Raw genomic sequence first — 9,429 nt, 5'->3', positions numbered from 1 at the left:
AATGCTTTCTCTGATGACACCTGAATAGTTAGCACAGAAACAGCAGGTTTCTCCTAGAGCTGCACATAATCCTCCCTGTTGTAGGAATAAAAGGCCAAGTCCTCCTGCGGTTCTGAAGTGTCACCTCGGCTAGGGAATTTAGTGTCGTCTCTAAGTAAGCTACCTGGTCTTGTAATATTTCAATATTTTTAGAGAAGGTGGCAGATAATTTTTTAAGATTCATGTCTCCCGTTATTAAGGCTGAGGTCCCAACAGTCGCTGATCCTGCAATTCCTAAGCTTACTAAAATAGGGACCAGGAGTGGGGTTCTCTTACGGAATCGCTGAGAGGTTTCCTGGGAGAGGAAATGCTCAGAGCCTGAAGTCCCAGCATAAATGTATACTTGTGGGAGTATATAACCTGTGATACAGAGGTCCCCATCCTGTCTTCGGGGTTTTGGGAATAGACATTTAGTGATACCTGATAGGCATATGAACCAAGTTCCTGAGGGCGCAAGCAAAAGCCATTGCAGCTGTGGTGTGGGAGTCTTTAGATGACTGACAGTCCAACAATTGTCTCGGTATGGAGATGAATTCGATGAAAAATTTCTGGTGATGAAGCAAGTTCCTTGTCCTTGAAGATCAGCTAAGGTGAGGCGAGGTTTTTCGGTGCATTGGTGCAGGTCTTGATCCTGCGGTTCAGTGGTGAGGGAGATGTTTCGGATAGCCTCGGTGTGGTTCTCTATGGAAGCGTTGGCACCGACTCCCACGAAGTAGGGTGGAGCAGGGTTGAGGCAGAGCCAGCATTCTTTGTTCGTCTGAGGCTGGGTCTCATTCAAAAGGGTAAAAACAGAGTCTACAGTTTGCAGGAGTTGGTGGCTAAAAGAGGGCTTCTGAGAAGGTGGTTTAGTTGGGGCTCGTACTGGGAGAGTCAAGTTGGGTGCCTCTGGGGGCCCAGGTGTGGTCCCGAGTGGCTGAGGGTTAAGAACTAAATTGGGTCCTATAGGTTTGCGGTTGGGTAGACCTCCTTTGTTTGAATCGGAAGTCCCTTGCAGTCTAAGACGGATGGATAATTTTTGGATAGTGAATAAGGTCCCGATGTCCAGACCTGCCATGTAGAGTCTTAGTCCCCAAGTTTTCCTGTTGACCAACTAGGGTCAAACCGGTTCAGAATGGTTATGGTGGTCGGGTTACATTTCCCAGGGCTGTTGCAATTCTCTGGCTGGATGACAGTGTGACAGTGGAGACGGACATGTGCGTCCTGTCCACCCCAAGGTTGCCATCCTAGTGCTAGGGTCTCGCAACCCCATGTGCTACAGTAATAGTCTGTTATTGTCCCACGTCATGGAGCCCTCTCTTAGGGGGTTTCTCCTCAGGACATGCATAATGTTGGGTTCTCCAGAGGCGTTGTTCTACCTCAAGGGAGTCACATTCTAAATTTTCTCCCAATCGAGAGTTAGGGAGTCCATATCGATAGGGTGACTTACCCCTGCTGTGAGGTCCTAAGGTCTCACAGGGATCGCTCCCAAAGAGATGGGAGAGATCGAAGGTGAGGGTTGGAAGGTGTAAGCTACTCTCATTGGTGGCAATAGTGTTTCCATCTGTGGTCTGAATAAGGACCCATTTGGACTTGGTGATAGGGATAGTTCCTTGTGAGAGTTCTCAAAGTATGGTTGTAATAAGGAGGATTAAGGTACCTTTCGCAGTCTTAGTTTCAGTGGGTTCTCTGTCTTTGTAATTTTTCATGTCTCTGGAATTTGTTCAAGGTGGGTCTTCTTTACCTGGGTGTGATGCATCCAATACAGTGATACCTCGGTTCTCGAACGCCTCGGTTTTCGACCAAATCGGTATTCGACCAGGAGATTCGAGAAACTTTTGTCTTAGAATCCGAACAAATATTTGGAACTCGAACTTCCGAGATGAGCTGAGTTGAGCCGAATGGCGTTCATTCGGCCCAGCGCGCCTTGCTTGCGTCATCAGTGTGAGTGCAGAGAGAGAGTCACGCTTTGTGGAGTCACGCTTTCCTATTGGTTTCATTGCTTCGGTTCTCGAACAATTCGGTTCTCGACCATCCTCCTGGAACGAATTATGTTCGAGAACCGAGGTATCACTGTATTTCTGGCCAGCTACCTTGAGAGTGATGGGCGTCATGAGGATAACCGGATAGGAGCCGTCCCACCGTGCCTCGAGGGTTGTTGGTTGGTGTTTCTTAAGCCAAAACCAGTCGCCCGGTTTGATGGCCGATTTCAGTTCTTCGTTGTTGGACCTAGGAGATGGCCGTGCGTTCTGGACGAGCAGTCTGGTTGGTTCCCGGAGCTTTTGGATGGCCTATAATGACTTAAGGAGGGACCAATTATCAAGTTCTGCTAGGTGTTCGTCTCCTATCCGGGGCAGGATAGGAGAGGGTCTCCCGAACATAATTTCAAAAGGGGAAATCCCTTGGATGTAAGGGGTACAGCAGGATCGGAGGAGAGCAAATGGGAGGAGACTTACCCAATTTTCGCCAGTCTCTAAATGTAATTTTGTTAAAGTTTCCTTTAGAGTCCTGTTTATTTTTTCTACCTGTCCTGAACTCTGAGGCCTATATATACAATGTAGTTTCCAAGTAATCCCTAAACTTTTAGCTAGTAATTGAGAAGTCTTGGCAATAAATGCCGGGCCATTGTCGGACCCTAGGGCCAAGGGGAGGCCAAATCGGGGAATGATCTCAGATAGTAGGCATCTAGTAACGATGGCTGCTGTTTCCCCTTTGGTAGGAAAGGCTTCTACCCATCCGGAGTGGGTGTCGACAAAGACAAGAAGATATTTGTAGCCAAATTTCCCAGACTTGACTTTAGTAAAGTCTATTTCCCAGTGTTCACCTGGCATCTGTCCTCCATATCTTATTCCTGGATGGGAGTTCGGGTGTCTACCGGCATTTACCTTCACGCAGGCCTTGCATCTGGTTACTTCTGATAATATTATAGAAGCTGAATGGGGAATGAAGAAGGGACCCCCGACAAGTTGGGCTAATTTTGTCTTGCCTAGGTGGGTGCTTTGGTGTAAGTGTCTGATAAGAGTTTGTCCAAGTGCCGCAGGGAGGAGATGTTTACCGGGTAGATGCAGCCAACCATGGGCCCAGGAGTACAGCCTAGTTTCTGTCCCAGCTGTGAGGGACTTTTAGGTAGTTCTCGAGCTGGCAGGACGGGAAGAATATCTGGGGGCCCCACTGGTCTTATGGCCGATTCTCTAGCTACTTGGTCGGCTAGAGTATTTCCCCTGCTGATTGGCGAGTCATCCCTTTGATGGCCTCTAGTGTATGATAGCAAGCGTCCTTGGGAACTGAATGGCTTCCAGTAAGGCTAGAATTTCTTCTTTGTTTTTAATGTCTTTCCTCGCTGCGGTGAGCAGTCCCCTTTCCTGGTACAGGGCACCATGTATGTGGGTGGTGGCAAAGGCATATCAGCTGTCTGTGTATATGTTGATAGCTTTCCCTCGAGCCCATCATAGCGCCTGTGTTAGAGCAATTAGCTCGGCCTTTTGGGCCGAGGTTCCTGGCCTTAAGGCCTGTGTCTATATTGTCTCATTTTTAGTGGTGACAGCGGCTCCGGCTACTCAGAGCCCGTTGTGGATGTAGCTGCTGCCGTCAGTAAAAAGTTCAAAGTCTGCATCAGGCAATGGCTCGTCAGTTAGATCCAGCCTAAGACTGGTGAGAGTTTCAAGAGTCTCTAAGCAGTCATGGATAGGGGTCTGCAGGTCATCATCTGGTAGTAGAGTGGCGGGGTTTAAAATTGCAGTTTTTAGAAATTGAATGCGCGCCCTGGCCGGTTTGGCTCAGTGGTTAGAGCATCGGCTTGCGGTCCGGAGAAATTCAATGCGAGGTGGGTCTAAGAGCAAGACCTGGTATTGGGTTATTCTGGCATTTGAGATCCATCGATCTGGGGGGGCTCCAGAGTAGGGCTTCAACAGTGTATCCCCCAATAATTTTGGAGATCCTGACCCAAGGTGAGCTTTGAAGCCTCCTTTGTGAAGAGAGCAGTGGCTGCTATCGCTCTCATGCAGCTTGGCCAACCAGCAGCCACCGGGTCGAGTCTTTTTGGAGAGATATGCTATTGGTCATCTCCAGGGTCCCATGGTCTGGGTTAGGACCCCCTTAACAATGCCCCTGGCCTCTGCTACAAAGAGCTGGAAAGGCTTGGTGATGTCTGGCAGGGCCAGGGCGGGGGCAGAAATGAGAGCCTTCTTAACAGAATCAAAAGCCAGCTGTTCATTGTCAGTCCAAACAAGGTTGGGATCTTTTCCCCCTGTACAGGCATAAAGGGGTTTAGCAATATCTGCAAATCCTAAGATCCATAGCTTGCAGTATCCGACAGCGCCAAGAAATTCTCTTACCTGGTGTTTGGCGGTCGGGGTTGGAATCCTCAGGATGGCTTCAATCCTACTGGTGGATAGGGCTCTCTTACCACCCTGTAGTTCATAGCCGAGACAGGTGGCCTTTTCAGTGCAAAGTTGTGCCTTCTTAGCCGAGACATGTAGCCTAAGTCCTGGAGGGTTAAGAGTAAATCCTTAGAGGCTTCCGTGCATTCTGGTAGGGTTGCGGCTGCTAAAAGAAGGTCATCTACATATTGTAGTAGAGTAATATCGGGGTGCTGTTCCCAGAAAGGCTGGAGATCGCGGTTCAAAACCTCGTCAAAGAGGGTGGGTGAATTTTTGAATCCTTGAGGAAGTCGGGTCCATGTTAGTTGCCCAGAAAATCCACCTTCCGGGTCTATCCATTCGAAAGCAAAGATAGGTTGACTGAGAGGTGAGAGAGGCACAGAGAAGAAAGCATCCTTCAAGTCTAGGACGGTGTAATAGGTGCAAGAAGGAGGGATAAGGCTGAGAAGGGTATATGGGTTTGGCACCATGGGATAAATGGTTTCAACCCAGGCATTTATCTCTCGTAGATCTTGAACCGGTCGGTAGTCATCTGATCCTGGTTTTCTTACCGGTAGGAGAGGTGTGTTCCAGGCAGGCTGGCAAGGTACCAAGATGCTGGCCTCCGTGAGTCTTCAGATATGTTTGGCGATGCCTGCTTTAGCTTGTTGAGAGATAGGGTATTGGCGGACCGGAATCGGGGTGGCAGAGCTAGTTAACTGGACAATAGTGGGGGGTTGGTGGGGCCGCTAGCCCAGGTGGATTGGTTTCAGCCCATACCCCGGGAATGTTAGTTTTCCATTTGCTTAGTAATTCCCCGGCCTCAGTTGAGGAGTCAGAGCCTTCGAAGAATATGTATTCTTCAGAAATCCGGGCCGAAAATAGAATGGTTAATGAGTCCTTTCCTAGGGTTAAGATCGATTCATCCCTGGAGAAGGAAATAGTGGCTTGTAATTTTTGGAAGAGGTCTCTACCTAGCAGTGGATAGGGACAATCAGGCATGACTAAGAAAGAATGAGTAATGGTCCCTTTTCCTAAGTCTGTTATCCTTGCTGTAGTCCAGGGATAAGATTTTGCCTTTCCAGTAGCTCCTACAATGGAGATCCTCTGGTCCGAGATGGGGCCTGAGGGCTCCTTTAAGACTGAGAAAGTTGCTCCTGTGTCAGCTAGGAATTCAGTAGGTTGGCCCCTACTTTCAGAGTTATCTTGGGCTCCCAGGGGCCTAGTTTGTAGGAACCCTGACCTCCTCATTCTTGTCCCTCAAAGAGGAGTGGGTGGTGGTGTTCCTCTTTCTTCGGGCCCTTGGCTTTTCGAGTTAAGATCTTAGGCCATTCATTTTTTCCAGTGCCCTTTCTCCTTGCAATAGGTGCATTGGTCTGGGTCTCATTTTTCTTTGGCCCCTGGGGTCTTCCTGTGGTCTGAATCGGGGCCGGGGTCTTCCAGAGTTCCCCTGGAATGCGGCAACCATAATTTTAGCCATACGTTTGGTTTGTGCCGTATCTGAGTCATCCCTGTTATGAAAAACCCTTTGAGCTATTTCTAGAAGTTCACTTCTATTCTTTCCTTCAAAACCTTCTAGCTTCTGTAATTTCCTTCTGATATCTGGGGCCAACTGGGTAACAAAGGCTATGTTGACGAGTCTCCTGTTGTTGGGAGACTCTGAGTCCAGGGGGTATATAGTCCGGTATGCCTCTAGAAGGCGTTCAAGGAAAGCCGCCGGCGATTCCGCTCTTCCTTGTATTATCTCACTAACCTTATTAAAATTAGTTGGTTTCTTAGCAGCCCCTTTCAGACCCCTCGATAGAGATTGGCAATATTGGGCAAGACTTTCCTGTCCCCCGACAATATTTGGGTTCCAATTTGGGGGTGCTGTGGGCAGGTGGTTTTCTAATTCTAGTTGGTTGGAGAGGAGATCCCCTTCTCCCTCACCCAATATGGACTTGGCTGCCTCCCTATAAATCCTCTCTCTCTCCTCAGAGGTAAAGAGGACCTGTAGGAGTTGTTGACAATCATCCCATGTAGGTTGATGGGTGTGAAACAGTTTCTAACAGAGAGATTAATCTTTGGGGTTTTGTCAGAGAAATTGTTTCCAATTATACAGGTCATTAGTGGAGAAGGGAACATACACCATAAAAGGCTGGGAGACAACAGAATAATGAGTGATTCAGGGGCTGGCACTTCAATGGTTAAACAGTTTGCTTGTGAGAATGTTAATAAGCCTTGCAGAGAGGCATTGAGACCTCACCACAAAGAAGCCAGTACATCCGAATACATCCATATCCATTCAGACATTGGGTCCTCCCATACACAGGGGACACAACAACTGAGGCTCTGAGAGAAGCCTTCCCTGCCGACAAGGCAGGAGAAAGCGGCAAAGAATCATCTTTGTTATTCTTTAATGTTAATTGTTTATCTTCTATCATTCATAAATCTTAAATCTTTATTATTTTTATAATTTCCTTTTCATAAAGCCCTTCTCAGGTGGAAACCCAAGTACATCAGAGGTATCAATTTATTCATGCTATAGTAACCATACTTCAGATCCATTTTTTTTTTTTATGTGAGTACATTGTAGCACCATGAAAGAAAAAAACTTTCTTAGTTAAACCAAAAAGAGCTTGATCTTCAGGCCTCTGGGGCTTAATCATGTTCTTTCTTTAAATAATCCAAGCATGACTTTACAAAGTATCTTATATTATATGCCCCTTTAAAGTGAGGACTGTTTGTATAACCCACAGCATTAGCAGAGACCCACATAAAAGAGGCAGTCTATGCACCTGCTAAGTGAACAAATAATCACTCTTAGTAGTGTGTGTGTGCTCTTGCATTTGGAGTCTGTTGTCCCCTTACCCATACTCCAGTGGGGAAACAGACTGTTAAGCCATCTGCACTGGTTTGGTTTCCTTTCATACGGAGAGAAAACAAATCTTTGAGGAATTCCAGGTCCTATTGGGATGACCCAAAGCTAATTCCAGGTCAAGAAAAGTTTCTTAAAATCAAATCCTGGGAAGGTTGTCAAAACATATTTGACCAAAAGATTATATAGTATTATTATTATTAAATAATATTCAATTATTTATTCATTTAAAGTGACAATGACAGATGTTAAACATAGGTCAGTGAAACTTCAGTTCTTATGATTAAGAAAATGGGTCTTTAAGGAATCAAGTACTTGATTAACATAACATAAAACCATTTCAATAATATATATAACTTTTGCTTCCCAGGCAAATATTGGGGGAAAAAACTTTTCCCCTTTTAACAGGCTGAAAAAGAATCAAATAAATTCTATATTAATTTATTTCAGATTCATGTATCTTATTAAATTCATTATTTATTTTATTTGATTTCCTTCTAAGATTTCTCTTAACAAATCTTTTAACTTTCATAAACCTTTTTATCCATTCAGAAATAACCAGTTTTAGAACAATTTTCTTTTAAATACATATATATTTCCATATCTTATATTTTCTTTCATCAAAACCATATAATTTCTTTCTAACTTAATCTGAACTTTTAACTTTTAGAAATGTTGAATATTTTTTTCTTTTGACAAGTACAAGTAATTAACATTCCTCAGATTGGCAAATGTATTCATATTTTCAGTAGACATTTTTCGAATCAATAGATCATGAACAGATCCAAATTCATTTTCTAGCTTTTCTGTAATAAGAACCCAAAGTAGGCAAACTCAGGTTAATTAACATTTCAGTATATCCTCAAGGGGGGTCCTGAAGGACGGGATAGAATTTCCTGGGGGGGGGGAGGCTGGGAGGAGTTAACTGTCCTTCAGGGCAGGCTGAGGCATTGTTAACAAAACTGTTTTTCCTTTCATTTGAACCTCTGGACACTGACATTTCTTAATATAATTGGGTTTGTCATGGACTATGTCAATCCAGACATCTATATATACTTTCTGATCAGGGTGGGGAACCCCATAAACCACCGATAGAATTGCAAAGAGAAGTGAGAGGTCAAAAGACCCTTCTGGGGGCCAATCAACCTGGAAAGTGGGCCATTCTAGTTCACAGTGTTCTCAGGAAACCGGGATCGGCAGGTTTTCCAGTTACAGGAGCGCTTAAAGATCAGAAAAGTTATTCAAAAGGCACTGTAGGGGAGTGTGGGCTTTTGAGTCTCCTTGGCCCATTCTGTGGAAGAATAATAAGCCAGCACAAATGACAGACACAAAACGAACAAGGAACATAGAACTAAGAGACCCAAAAAGGGTCTGGAACCAACAGCCGGTCATGGTGTCCCGTGCCGACCAGGGGAGTGACTGTATCTCGGCATCCCACCAGTCAACAACCCTGCCAAAGTCTCTTGAGAGAAGTCAAAGAGGGAAACTAAGGACCGCGGTCACTTACCTAGGGGACGCTGTCCCCACGAAGTTACTGGGCCCGAACCACAACAAATGTAGAGGCGGAGGGTGTGGAGGCTTCCTCTGCCTATGACCGAGGAGGTTGACCCCAAGGAAGGGGACCTCGCGGTAGAATCTTGCTGGGGCCTCCAAATGTTGTAACCCAATGAGATCAACCACACTTGGACACCGGGTTTAAATTTAGTGGAGCTTTATTTTCCTCTGAGTTGAGGAGAACTGCAGCCCCGAGCAGCAGAAATTCAACCCTCTTATAATCAGGGTTAAACAAATGCTAGCAAGCAAGCTTGTGACAGAGACGGATATCAGTGGTTAGCCAGGTGCAATACATATTTTCTTAACAGTTACAGTTTTATGGGTAAAGGGAGCTTCAGTTTCTCCCTATCAGTTTATTTACAAGACCATGCAGGACACTGTGGCCTTGGGGCTGTTCCTGTCCTCCCTTTTTCTGAAGGATGTTGCTTTTCAAATTCCCAGCGAAGGTCAAACTCCGTTTGATTTTTATGGGGCTATAGCATTCTGTAACAATACCTACCATAAACAAGGAGAGTAGGAACCATAGGCCAGGTACACAAAGTCAGCAGGGTGGAAAGTCCCAGGTGCCTAGAAAAGAGACAGTTGTAGGGTGGGATCTCGACCCTAGGGTGACCTTTCCTCTCCTAGCATATCGCTGGTCATGCA

This window comes from Molossus molossus, unplaced genomic scaffold (assembly GCF_014108415.1).
Source record: "Molossus molossus isolate mMolMol1 unplaced genomic scaffold, mMolMol1.p scaffold_m16_p_22, whole genome shotgun sequence".
In the NCBI taxonomy this organism is placed as follows: domain Eukaryota; kingdom Metazoa; phylum Chordata; class Mammalia; order Chiroptera; family Molossidae; genus Molossus; species Molossus molossus.
This window is presented reverse-complemented; position numbering follows the sequence as displayed.